General features: G+C 58.2%; 1 protein-coding gene across 3 annotated transcripts in view; it reads left to right on the top strand.

Moving 5' to 3' along the window:
• The first annotated feature begins 706 nt into the window (after window positions 1–706).
• The window catches only part of WSCD1 (WSC domain containing 1), a 43,948-nt gene continuing 33,022 nt past the window's right edge, over window positions 707–11,632 (top strand). The window contains exon 1 of one of the 3 annotated variants that reach the window (XM_084863173.1): window positions 707–798. The gene's annotated coding sequence lies outside the window, so the exon portion shown is untranslated. Of the gene's footprint in view, window positions 799–1,862; window positions 2,144–2,913; window positions 2,935–11,632 lie in introns of those variants that run through there. The other 2 variants (XM_084863172.1, XM_084863174.1) reach the window with 2 other exon arrangements.

The following is an 11,632-nucleotide window of genomic DNA, read 5'->3' as shown; positions in this document are numbered from 1 at the left end:
GGTGCTGGGCTTGAGTTCCCCTGGGGCTCGCTGTGAGCCGGAGGTATTCATTCGCCTTTGGGCCTCGGCAGCTTCCTCTGTAAAGTGGGGCCATGAAGGCAGCCACCACCCACTGTGAGTCTGAAGTGAGGCAATGGGCAGGAGAAAGCCAGGGCCAGCCTCACAGGCAGGAGACAAGTGTAGGGTACAGGGCCGCTGCTCAGAAGGGCTCCACACTTGCATTTATGTTCTGCTCTTATCTCCTGAAATTCTCGATAATTCTTGAATGAGGAGACTCTCGTTTTCATTTTGCATCGGGCCCTGCAAATGATGTAGCGGGTCCAGGAGAAGGCCTTGAACCCCAAATGCACTGTGAAATGTGCAGTGGTGATTGTTGTTGACAATTACAGCAACACACACGTTCCCATTCGGTAAGGGATGCCTGTGGGGCTTTTCTGGAAGCCAGGATGTGTCTCCTATGCCCGGGCCCCTGCCAGTTCCGGAGCTCACAGCCTTCACCGGAGGGAGCTGACTGCTTTAACTTCGGTGCTTGGTCGGACCAGCAAGTCCCTCTCCTCTCCGGGTGCCACTCTGCTGCCCCACAGGAAAGCAGGGCTCTGACTGGTCCCCAGGCTAATCCTCTCCCCTCAGCCTGGCACCTGTTGAAAGGCTCCTCGGAGCCTTAGCAAGCAGCTCTGCCCCTAGCGGGAGTCAGAGGCATGAAATTTGCTTTCGGGAAGCCGGGATTAGAGCCACACCACCTGCTCCCACAGCCTCTGCTGTCCCCAGCCTCCCGGAGCATCTCACAGCCAGCCACAGGTGAGGACAGGGCCCACCGAGGCACCTGGGGAGGGGAGGGAGGCAGGGGTAGCACTGTGGCTTGGGGATTGCTGAGGAGCAGGGCTGGGGCGTGGAGGGGAAATCCTTAGGATTGGATGGATCTAACCCTTATTTAAAGAAGGGGACTGTGTATAGCCTGTGATTGTATACCTGTGTGTCTTTACCAGTACGGTCCATCTCAGTGTGTGTGTGTGTGTGTGTGTGTGTGTGTGTGTACCTGTGGGCCATGCCCAGGATGGCTCTCTGTATAAAAGTGTGTGTTAGTGGACTCCTGTGTGGCACTGCTTCCGTGGAGGTCCATATCAAGGCCTGGGTCTGTCACCGGGTTGGTGTGGAGTAGTGGAGCAGCTGGTGGCAGAGTGTGGGCAAGAAGCTAGTGTCAGCATATTTGTGGGGTAGTGGTTCGTGTATGACCATTTCCCACAGTGTGTGTATAAGGACATGGGTGTCAGTGTCCAGCTCCTTATGGGACAGTGATTCAAGTGTGTCTGGCTGTGCGTTGGTATCAGAGTGCTACCAACTGTGTGGCAGTGTGTATGTGTGCCCGTCACAGTGTCCCGGGTTGTTTCTGAGTGTGTGGTACAGTGCTCAGTGTGTGTGTGTGTGTGTGTGTGGAGTCTATGAAGCAGTGAATCAGTGTGTTTATATCAGGCAGTGTGCATCTGCCCTGTGTGTTTGTTCCCGAGTGTGGCCGCGCACTCCCCTGTGTGGCAGTGCCCCGTGTGCTTGTGTTCTAAGTGTGTCTGGGTGTGAGCGCCAATGCATCCTCCTGGTGTATGTATCACAGCGAGCCGCGAGCCGGGCTGTGTGTGCATGTGTGGATGTGTATGGGACTGGGTGGATGTGTATGGGACTGGGTGTCAGCGTCCGTGCTTGGCACGGGGCCCGCAGTGGTTTGGTCTGGAGGACCAGGGCAGGTGTGGGCCTCCACCCAGCGAGCCGCGACCCCTCCCACTGGCCGGCGGGAGGGCGGCGGCGCGGGCGCCTCTAGGACCCGGCGGCGGCCGGCCGCTGTCCCCCGGCCGCGCGAGTGAGCATGTGCAGAGCCGGTGCCCGCTAGCCCTCCGCCCGCCGCCCGCCGCCCGCCGGGCGCCCGCTGGCTCTGCCACCGGCTCAGCGCAGAGGTCCGTCCGCAGCCCGGCGAGCCCGGCTGCAGTGCCCGGTGCCCCGCCGCGTCCGGCCGCTCGCCACGGACCCCAGACACCCCGGGGCCGTGCGGGCGCCGGGGCGCCGGGCTCGGGCACTGCGGGCTGCGGGCTCGCCGCCCCGGGGAGGCGCGCGCGTGGCCGCCGGAGCGGGCGCCCCAGCCCGGCAGTGATCGCGGGTGAGTCCGGTCCCCCGGGTGCCCCGCCAGGACCCCCGCGCGGGCTGCGGGCTGCGGGCAGGGTTTCCCTGGTCGGGCCGGCGAACAAGTTTGTGTAGACGCGGCTGGGGACGCGGGGGGGACTGCACCTGCCCCGGCTTCCTTCCGGGCGCGCTGGTGGGGGCGCCTTTGGGGGGCAGCGAGGGTGAGCGCGCGCAGGACGGGGAGTGAGCGCCCCGGAACGAGGGGCTGGGGATGTGGGGGCGCAAGGCAATTGCTGAAGCTCACCCCCCTCTTCGTTCACTGAGACACTGTCTGTTTCCCTGGATGAGCCGCGGATCTTGTGCCCGGAGGGGGGCGAGGACACGCTTTGGGGTTCGCACCGCCTCTCCTAGGAGGAGACGGGTCACCCAGCGGCAGGCAGCTCCCCCTTGTTCTGCTACCAAGCCAGGCCTCGGGTCAGCGGAGGGTTTTCTCCAGCTTGGTGAACTTGAACAGAGATAGAGGCTAAAGCGAAATGTATATATTTTGTCCCGTTATCTACCCCAAGTCGAGCTTTACGTCTTCACAAGTGTGGACGGAAACTCACGCCTGATGGCTGCTAATTGCGTGTTTCTTTTGTACGGAGAAGCCTCCAGGAGTACCCTGCCTCTGGGTGACCTGCAACCTGGGGGTTGTCTTTTCCTGAGCATCTGCGCCCTCGGATAATGGATAATGCCTGTTCCGTGCAGGCTCACCCCTTGGAGGCAGCGAAGAGCGCAGAGCTGGGACTTCTGCTGCTTTGCTGAGCCTGCGTCCTGGGGAGGATGCGTGTAAGGATTCCAGCCCCCCATGTTTCTCTCCCCCCCCCCGGCCCCCCAATAGTCCTGCCCTGAGATCCAGCTGCTGCCTGCACTGGCGGGGCCGCTGCTCCCAGGATGGACAGGCTGGGAACTCCACTACTTTTCTAACAACATCCGATGCCGTGGTCCTCCGTGTATCCCCTTGTGTCGCTGAAACAGCACGTAGTTCATGGAGGCACATGGGTCGTCCCAGCTTGGGACTCCATGCCATGGTTGTGATGAGGAGATGGGGGGCCTTTTCTCCTCTGCGTTGCCTAAGTCGCTAAGTTCAGAAAGTGAGGGGCTGTGGGGGTGGAACAGAGGAGGTGGAAAGCTGGCTGGCCCTGCCCTGTCTGTGGCAGCCCCTACCAGATGCTTGTAGGGGCTGGAGAGAGGGCCAGGGGGAGGTGTCTCTCAGTTATGCCTCTCACTATCTCACACACACTTAGCTCGGACCTCGGAAGTCCGTAGGGAAGGTGCCCTGGTGGGCCACCACAGACCAGGGCTTCTACAAGGAGGAGCAGCGGTGCTGGTTTGTGGGAGGGTATGTTGGACTCCCAAGCCCCCTCGCTAAAGGAGCTTGGTGAGCCGGGCAGCGGGCTGGTGGCTGAGCTGGCAGTTCACCTTCCCCAGGAGGATGCCGGGGTCCTCACCTGCTGCCGCATCCTCCCGTCCTCACCTCTCCTCTGGAAGGAAGAGAGGTTATTCCGGGGGTTAGTGGGTGTCAGAGCCTGTGGAGTGTGCTCTGTGGCCTGCAGCCTGTCTGGCTGGAGTGAAGAGAAGCCTGGATAAGGCATAAGGCCAAATCCCTGTCCCTTCCTTCCTGTCTGCCTAACCAGGCAGGAGTGGGTATTCTGGGCCACCAGTTGGTCGGCTGCTGAAGCAGGAGCCTCCAGCCGAGTCGGGGGAGGAAGTCCCAGAGCTGGCTCCCTGTAGCGTCTGCAGGCTGCACAGAGCCTACGGGCCAGATGGAATCATGTCTGAGTGGAGTCTCTGAAGAATGGGTGCTTCTCTTTACAGACACTCCAGGCTTGTGCTCCCATCTGGCTCAGGTTCTGGTCACTCTTGGTGAGACCCATTCCCTGACTCTCCGTGGGGCTACTCAGAAGTCAAGGCCAAGGGCTTTGGGGCAGCTCAGTGTTTAGGCCTTCAGGGTCTTTACCTGTTAAGATAAGAATGACAATCAAGTCCACCAGCAGGGGCAGAGCTGGGCTAGAGGCAGGCCCTGCTCCTCTGGGGAGTGAATGCATGAACCCGGCCTTTGCCTACCTTCTCCTTGGGCTCAATGTCTTGTTTACCTACTGTTTCTTCTAATCCCTCCTCGTGGCTTTAATAATCCATGTTGACATATTATCAGAATTATCAGATAATAATTATCAGAAAATTATCAGAAACGTGCCGCTTTGGGAGAATGTGGTTAGGGGGGAACTCTGCCTCCCAGTGTGGGTGTGAGAAGTGGAGGAAAGAGCGGATTCGATTAATTTTGTAAGCTGTAAAATGCAGTGTGCCTACTGGTGGCTGTTAAGTCTCTCCCTCCCACTTGGTTTCTCTTCTCTTGGACCTGGAAGCCAGAGGGTGGCTGTCTTGGCATGAGGGGGCCATGAGGGACAGTTCTGGTGATGGGCATGCCAAAGGTGTTGAGGCCCTTGGCCCAGTGCCTGCGGGCACAGCAGGCAGAGAGCCAGAGAAGGGCCAGGCTGACTTTGGGTGGCACATCACTCACTTTGCCCTGGTTTGTCCTGATCGCTCACTGGGATCTAGGCAACTCCCAAAAGTGCACTGAGCAGGAGAAACATATGAACAAATGAACAAAATAGGACTTTATGAAAGAGGATCGCCCAGGAGACATTGTGCTTGGCTGTTTCAAGAGTGGGTTGGGCCGAAACCGGTTTGGCTCAGTGGATAGAGCGTCGGCCTGTGGACTGAAAGGTCCCGGGTTCGATTCCAGTCAAGGGCATATACCTTGGTTGCGGGCACATCCTCAGTAGGGGGTGCGCAAGAGGCAGCTGATCGATGATTCTCTCTCATCGATGTTTCTAACTCTCTGTCCCTCTCTCTTCCTCTCTGTAAAAAATCAATAAAATATATTTAATAAAAAAAAGAAAGAAAGAAAGAGTGGGTTGGGCTCCAGATCAATTAGCTAAAAACGGATCACACCAGCCCCCACAGTGGTATTCTGCCTTTCTTTGCAGTCCTGGCCCCTAGCACTGTGCCTGCAAGAACCTACATCTCTGGTGTTGAACAAATGAAGGCCATGCGACATGATAGATGAAACTATAGATTTAAAACCAGAAAACTTATAGAGTCCAGTCTAGCAATAGCTATTTATCTCGGCCCACATTAACGGGCCCTCTTTCTGTCTCAAATTCTGCAAGTATAAAATGGGGATGATAATGATTTTTGACTTTACAAGTGTATGGAGCGATCAATCATTCGTTTGGTTTGTTGATCTGTGCATTCAACACAATTGATAGTGTGTGAGACTGACTACCTTGCAATCTCTAATGTAGCATAGAAAAATTTATTCTTATTTATATGAACCTCAGCAGTAGGTTTGATGGAGGATCCCCTTGCTTTTGCATTGACTGGAGGTTCCACCTTACTATTAAATGTTTTGTAACTTTTTAGCAACATTTCTTACTTTGGGGCTTTCTTCAAAAGTTCGGAAGTTCAAAGATTTGCCTCTTTGTGCTTACACTGGCAGCACATATACCAAAGATCTGTCTCTTCATAGTTAGGGATTCCCACTCCATTCCCATTTCCCAGACCATGTCCCACCCAATGGCCATCACATTTATATTTTAACTAGAGGCCCAGTACATGGATTCGTGCACCAGTGGGGTCCCTCGGCCTGGCCTGCACCTTCTCATAATCCAGGACCCCTTGGGGGATGTTTGACTGCTGGTTTTGGCGATCCCCGCAGGCCAGGCTGAGGGACCCCATGGGTGCACGAATTTGCGCACTGGGCCTCTAGTATGCATATAAAATATTTGGTTAATCTCTTCCCACTCTCCCCCCTTCCCTCTGAGATTCATCAGTCGGTTCCATGTTTCCATGCCTGTGCATTCAGTGTTTGCCCCCTGGTGGTCAGTGCACCTCATAGCTACCGATGGAATGGTTGGATGGTGAGATGGCCATTTAGGCTTTTATATATATAGATGGGTCCTTGGCTCTCTTTCTGAGTCTCCAAGACCCAGAGGCGTGGGAGCCCAGGGTGAGGGCAGCATGGCCCAGAGCACTGGAGGGTGGCCAGTGGGCACAGATTTCCTGGGAGCATGTCCTGTGTTCCATGCAGAGGTGGGCAGAGGTGCTGACTGTGCCTGCCAGGGGCTCACAGGCTGGGAGAAGGAATAGGCAGAGTAGCAGAGTCCTGACTCCAGGTGGGAGCAGGTGTAGTTCACAGAGCATCCAACTTTGCCATCTAGCTCTTCAGGGCTGAGATGGGTGGCTCTGTTCCCTCAGGAATCAGGAAGGCATCACGGAAGAGGTGGCATTGGAGCTGACGCCACCTTGACTGGTAGCCACAATGCATTGCAGAGCCGTGAGATGGGGCAGGACATCCATGGCCAGTGGAAGAACATGTCTGAGGGGCGCAGAGCACCTCATGCTGGCCAGGGGACACTAGCTGGGAGATCGCATTCTGGAAGCAATAGTGAAAGGAAGGGGCTGGGAGACTGAGTCAAGAGGGGCCATTGAATGCCAGGCTGAGGAGCTTAAACTTGACCATCTGATTCCTGGGGATCCACTGCAGGCTTTAGCATTGGTTCTTGTTAGGAAGATCACCTTCTTAGGCTACTGGGAGGGGAGGGTCCGGATGACTGGCACTGAGCTAGAGCAGGGCAGAGGCAGGCTTTGGTGAGGTCGGAGAAGACAGGGAAGGGCAGCTCAGAGCACCGAGCCCTGCTGGAGGCTCCCTGGTGTGGCTTTGCTGAGACACCCCCCACCCCACCCCATCCCTGGCTGCCAGTCACAGAGGCTGGGCTCGGAGTGCCCATCTCCCTGTATGGAGAGCAGCATGCTGGGCCCTGTTCTTTTGTCTTTACTTTACGCCTCTCCCCTCCTCTTCCTTCCCCTCCCCTTCTCTCCCTGATGCTGCCACCCCTCCCCCCTTCAGTTTCTCAGGGCCCAAACCTAGGTGAGAGGCAGGTGCCATCTGCCCAATACCCCCACCCCCTGACCTCCTTCCTGTTCAGCATCTACCTGGGACCCAGATAACAACAGAGGGACAGAAGAGGGCTCCGGTTGCCTGAGTCCCCACCTGAGCTAGGCTCCTGCTGCCTCCCTGAGAGGTGCCACACGGGAAGCATGGCTTAGGGGAAATGACCCAGACTTCGGAAGGGGAGGGCCCAGCAGGCCTGGCACACTGACCCACATGGCAGTGTCCAGGAGGTCTGGCTCGGGGACGCCGTGTGCAGGACTTTCTCCAGGAGCTCTGGCCTGGCATGCGTTCAGAAAGGTGCTGACGGGGGCACACCTAGCTCTTCCCAGAATAAATCTTGCCCTGAATGAGACGGCGCAGGTGAAGCCTCCGATGCAGCCTAGCCTGCGTATTAACATCAGGAGAGCTTAATAAATGGTGGTGTGGAAAAATAAGGCAACTGCAGCAGCCATCTTAGCATGGGACCAGCTTCACGCAGGAATGGGATCTAGGCCCACCCCAGAGCATGAGGGGCTAAGAAGAGGCGAAGTGACTGATTTCACCCATGGCATAGCCGCCCCCGGCCTTTCCTCCGGCGTTTCCTCGTTTGCCTCTTTGAATTCATAACCGGTGTTGGCCGTGGTTGGTGGGTAGCAGAAGTTTTACTCCCCGATTGACCCCACAACAATGTTAATTTACGCCCATTTAACAGATGAGGAGCCTGAGGCTCCGGCCTGGCAGTGACTTCCCCGAGCTGGGTTTGCTTTGGGGGGCGGTGGGCACAGCTGGTGGGCTCCAGGACCAGGGCCTCAGGCAGTGGCCTGATGTCCCCAGGGGTTGGCGAACTGGCGAGTGCTGCTGTATGACTGATCTCTAGGCTGGCTGTGAGCGCCTGCGCAGATGCTCCCTCCCCCCAGCCCGGTTCAGCCACTCAACGAACAGTGGCCAGCCCTGCCTTGCTGGCTGAGGCCTGGGACCCAGGGATGTGGTGATAAATCCCACGTGATCTGTGCCCTAAAGAAGCTGCCAGCCGGAAGGAGGGTTGGGCATGGCAGAGAGTGAGGGTGATTGGCAAGTATAATGTGGTAGGAAAGTGTGGCAGAAGTACAGGGCAGAGGGGCAAGTTCCGCATACTTTGGGCGGGAATTGCTTTGCGGTTTTAAGGGTTTGGACTGGCAGCCGGCTTTATAGCAGGCCTGTGTCATTGAGCTTCGGCCCGACCCCTGCCTTCACGCCCAGTGTCCCCTCCTCAGACCAGGGGCAGCCCCTGGGGCGGGGGGCGCTCCAGAGAGGACTTTGGAAGGCCTGGGGGAACTTGGGTGTGATCAGTAGGATCCTGGTTGTAGCCCTGACAATGCCCACCCAGTGTACACCACCCGACTCGTGTCCACAGCCTGTACGTGACGTGTGTACGGGAGCCACACCGCGTCCTCCAGGTTCCGGACTGTTAACCTGCTGCCCACGGGTCTGCTCTGCCTTATGGGGACCTTTCTTTCCATAGCGGGAGTCCTTCCTTCTCCCTTGCTAGCTTCCTCTTACAGGATTATTTCTGCGGGTAGAATCCTGGTCTTGTAACCAGAGGTCCTTTGTGAGCAGAGCTGGAAACGCCTCTTCATGGACTTACAGCAGAGAGAGGAGAGCACACACCCCGGGCACCTCGTCGGCTTCCGGGGTCTGGAAGACCGCCCTGTGCTAAGCTGCCTCCGTGAGGTGGGCTCACGCACCGTGACCTCTGCTTTGCAGGCCAGGCTCCCACAGCTACGGAGCCGGTGTCTCATACTGGGATCCGCCTGTCAGTTTACCTCATCGTTCACTTAAAAATGTATTCAGAACCAAAGATGGCTGAGCATCTGCACTGCCAGGCACCCTGCTGGGGCCCCCAGTTACCAAAACGAAAAGGGTAGGACCTCCAGCCTTGAGGCGATCACAGTCCTGCCAGGATGATTGACAAGTAGCTGGACAATTAAAATCGTCCCAGGACAAGAGTGCTGGGGGAGGGGCCAGCTGTGGGCTGTGGGAGGCTGAGGAAGCTTTCCCAGGGGGTGGGCGGTGGTGGAGGAAAGCCTCTCGGAGGAAGTAGCACCTGGGCCAGGGGTGGGGAACGCCCGCCCGGTCTTCGGGAGTATGAGGCCCAAGAAATCATGTGGTCTGGCCCTGCCGAGCTTTAGGGGTGAGTTAATTAAATGTTTGACCAAATATGGCAGGCTAGTTTTTAAGTTGATCATTTTGTATGGCCTGAAAATAATGTTATAAATATCCAAATGGCCCTTGGCCGAAAAATGGTTCCCCACCCCTGCATTGGGCAAAGGGGGGGGGGGGGAGGGTTGGGGGGAGACATAAAGGGCACTGTGTACAAAGGCATCAAGACAGCTGTGCTGGGTAGTTGTCCTGGAGCGTGGTGGGTGTGTGTGTCTGTGAGGGTGTGTGTGTGAGTGTGTGTGTGTGTGTGTGTGTGTGTGTGCGCGCGCACATATGCATGAATTCATGATGGCGAAGCCAAAGGAAAGGGCCCTGGCAAGGATGAGCTGTGGGCCGGATCATGAAGGGGCCTTGTATGTTGTGCTAAGGAGCTCGGAGTTTATCCCAAAAGCCACGGAGAGCTATTGAAAGGGGTTTTAAGCGGGAGTGCTGTGATCAGATTTGCGTGTTAGGAGGACCGCCCTGGCAGCCCCGTGGAGGTGGATCGGAGCTGGAGACCGGAGATCAGCCAGGATTTCTCGGGATTTTCTCTGTGGTTTTACAAATCTGACGAGGCCGGCTGGGGTGGGCCTGGCACACACCAGCTTAGAGGGAAAATAAAGGTCTGCATGGCTTCCCGACTCAGAGTTTAATTCCACCTTCACTTGCTGGCTACTCCGCCTGCCACCCCCATCAGCCTGGACTCCAGACCCCTGCCCTCCCAGACCCCTGCCCTCCCAGATCCCTGCCCTCCCAGACCCCTGCCCCCCAGATCCCTGCCCTCCCAGATCCCTGCCCTCCCAGATTTCTGCCCTCCCAGATCCCTGCCCTCCCAGACCCCTGCCCTCCCAGACCCCTGCCCTCCCAGACCCCCGCCCTCCCAGACCCCTGCCCCCCAGATCCCTGCCCTCCCAGATCCCTGCCCTCCCAGATTTCTGCCCTCCCAGACCCCTGCCCTCCCAGACCCCTGCCCTCCCAGATCCCTGCCCTCCCAGACCCCTGCCCCCCAGATCCCTGCCCTCCCAGATCCCTGCCCTCCCAGATTTCTGCCCTCCCAGACCCCTGCCCTCCCAGACCCCTGCCCTCCCAGACCCCTGCCCTCCCAGATCCCTGCCCTCCCAGACCCCTGCCCTCCCAGATCCCCGCCCTCCCAGACCCCTGTCCTCCCAGACCCGGCCCTCCCAGACCCCTGCCCTCCCAGAGGCCTCAGAGCTGGCAGAGGTCAGCGTTCAATCAGAAAGGGTCAAGCAGGCCCGGCTCCTCCGGATCTCCTCCTGGAATGCCAGGCCACAGAGCCCAAACATTGTCTTTCCTCTCACACCCGGCCGCCTGTTCCCGGCGCACAGAGCAGCCATTGAGGGGCGGCTAGCCTGGCGGGAGTCCCGGACCGTGTTAGTTACGGGCCGCGGCTTAGTCATGCTCCTCGGAGCCTTTCTTCTCGGGACAAGCCGGTCCTTGTGTGAGGGCCTTCCTCCCTCAGCTGCAGAACCCGCTGCCCCTGCCGCCCCTCACAGCACACCCCAGAGGCCCGCCAGCGGAACCCACCGCCCAGCAGGAGAGCTGATGCTGGGGCGTGGAGGGGCCCCGGGAGGCTGCCCTGAGAGCCCTTCTGCCTTCTCTCCATCAGGTGCCCCAGCCCCCGATCGCAGGTGGGGGCCCCGGGCTGTCCTGTTCCTTTGGCTTGTAGCCTTCAGGAAGCCCGGGAAGACTGCACATTCTCTCCACGCCCCCCCTCTCCCCCCCCCTCCCGCCCCTTTACTCCATGCCCATTCCTGTGTTAAAGCGGACCAGCCTCTGCAAAGCAATTTCCAAAGCCCTGCCTGCCATCCTGGAGCTCCCCTGGGAGTTTTGCATGCTCGTGTTGAGCACCTGCTGTATACTCATGCCTTGGGCTGGGTGCGCTTGTATGTGCTGGGCTATCGGTGTGGTTCAGAGCACAGACTCTGAGGACAGACCAGCTGTACCCCAAACCCTGGCGCTGTGCAACTTGGGGAAGGCTTCTTGGACCCCTTTGGCCACGGTTTCTTCCTCTGGAATTGGGGATATTACAGGACCCACAGCACTGGATTGGTGGGAAGGTGAAATGAGGTAATTCATAAGGCGTTGAGCTGAGTGCCTGACATTCAGCAAGGACTCAGGACAGAGCTGCTGCTCTCCCTCTGCCCTGTCGCTGCCCTTCCTGGGTCCCCACCACCGCCCCGGGGACAGTGTGGTCCCATGTCATAGGCGAGGAAGCTGAGGCCTGGTAAGTGAAGTCACTTGCCCGATGGCACACAGCCGGCTGGTGGCAGAGCTGAGACTTGAACCCCAATCTCTGTCCAGTGCTCCCTTTGGGAAACAGAGCCAGCCGTGAGGGGCTCCGGCCTGGAGCAG

The sequence above is a fragment of the Pipistrellus hanaki genome, assembly GCF_964339955.1.
Source record: "Pipistrellus hanaki genome assembly, chromosome: 16".
NCBI classification, from domain to species: Eukaryota; Metazoa; Chordata; class Mammalia; order Chiroptera; family Vespertilionidae; genus Pipistrellus; species Pipistrellus hanaki.
This window is presented reverse-complemented; position numbering and strand designations above follow the sequence as displayed.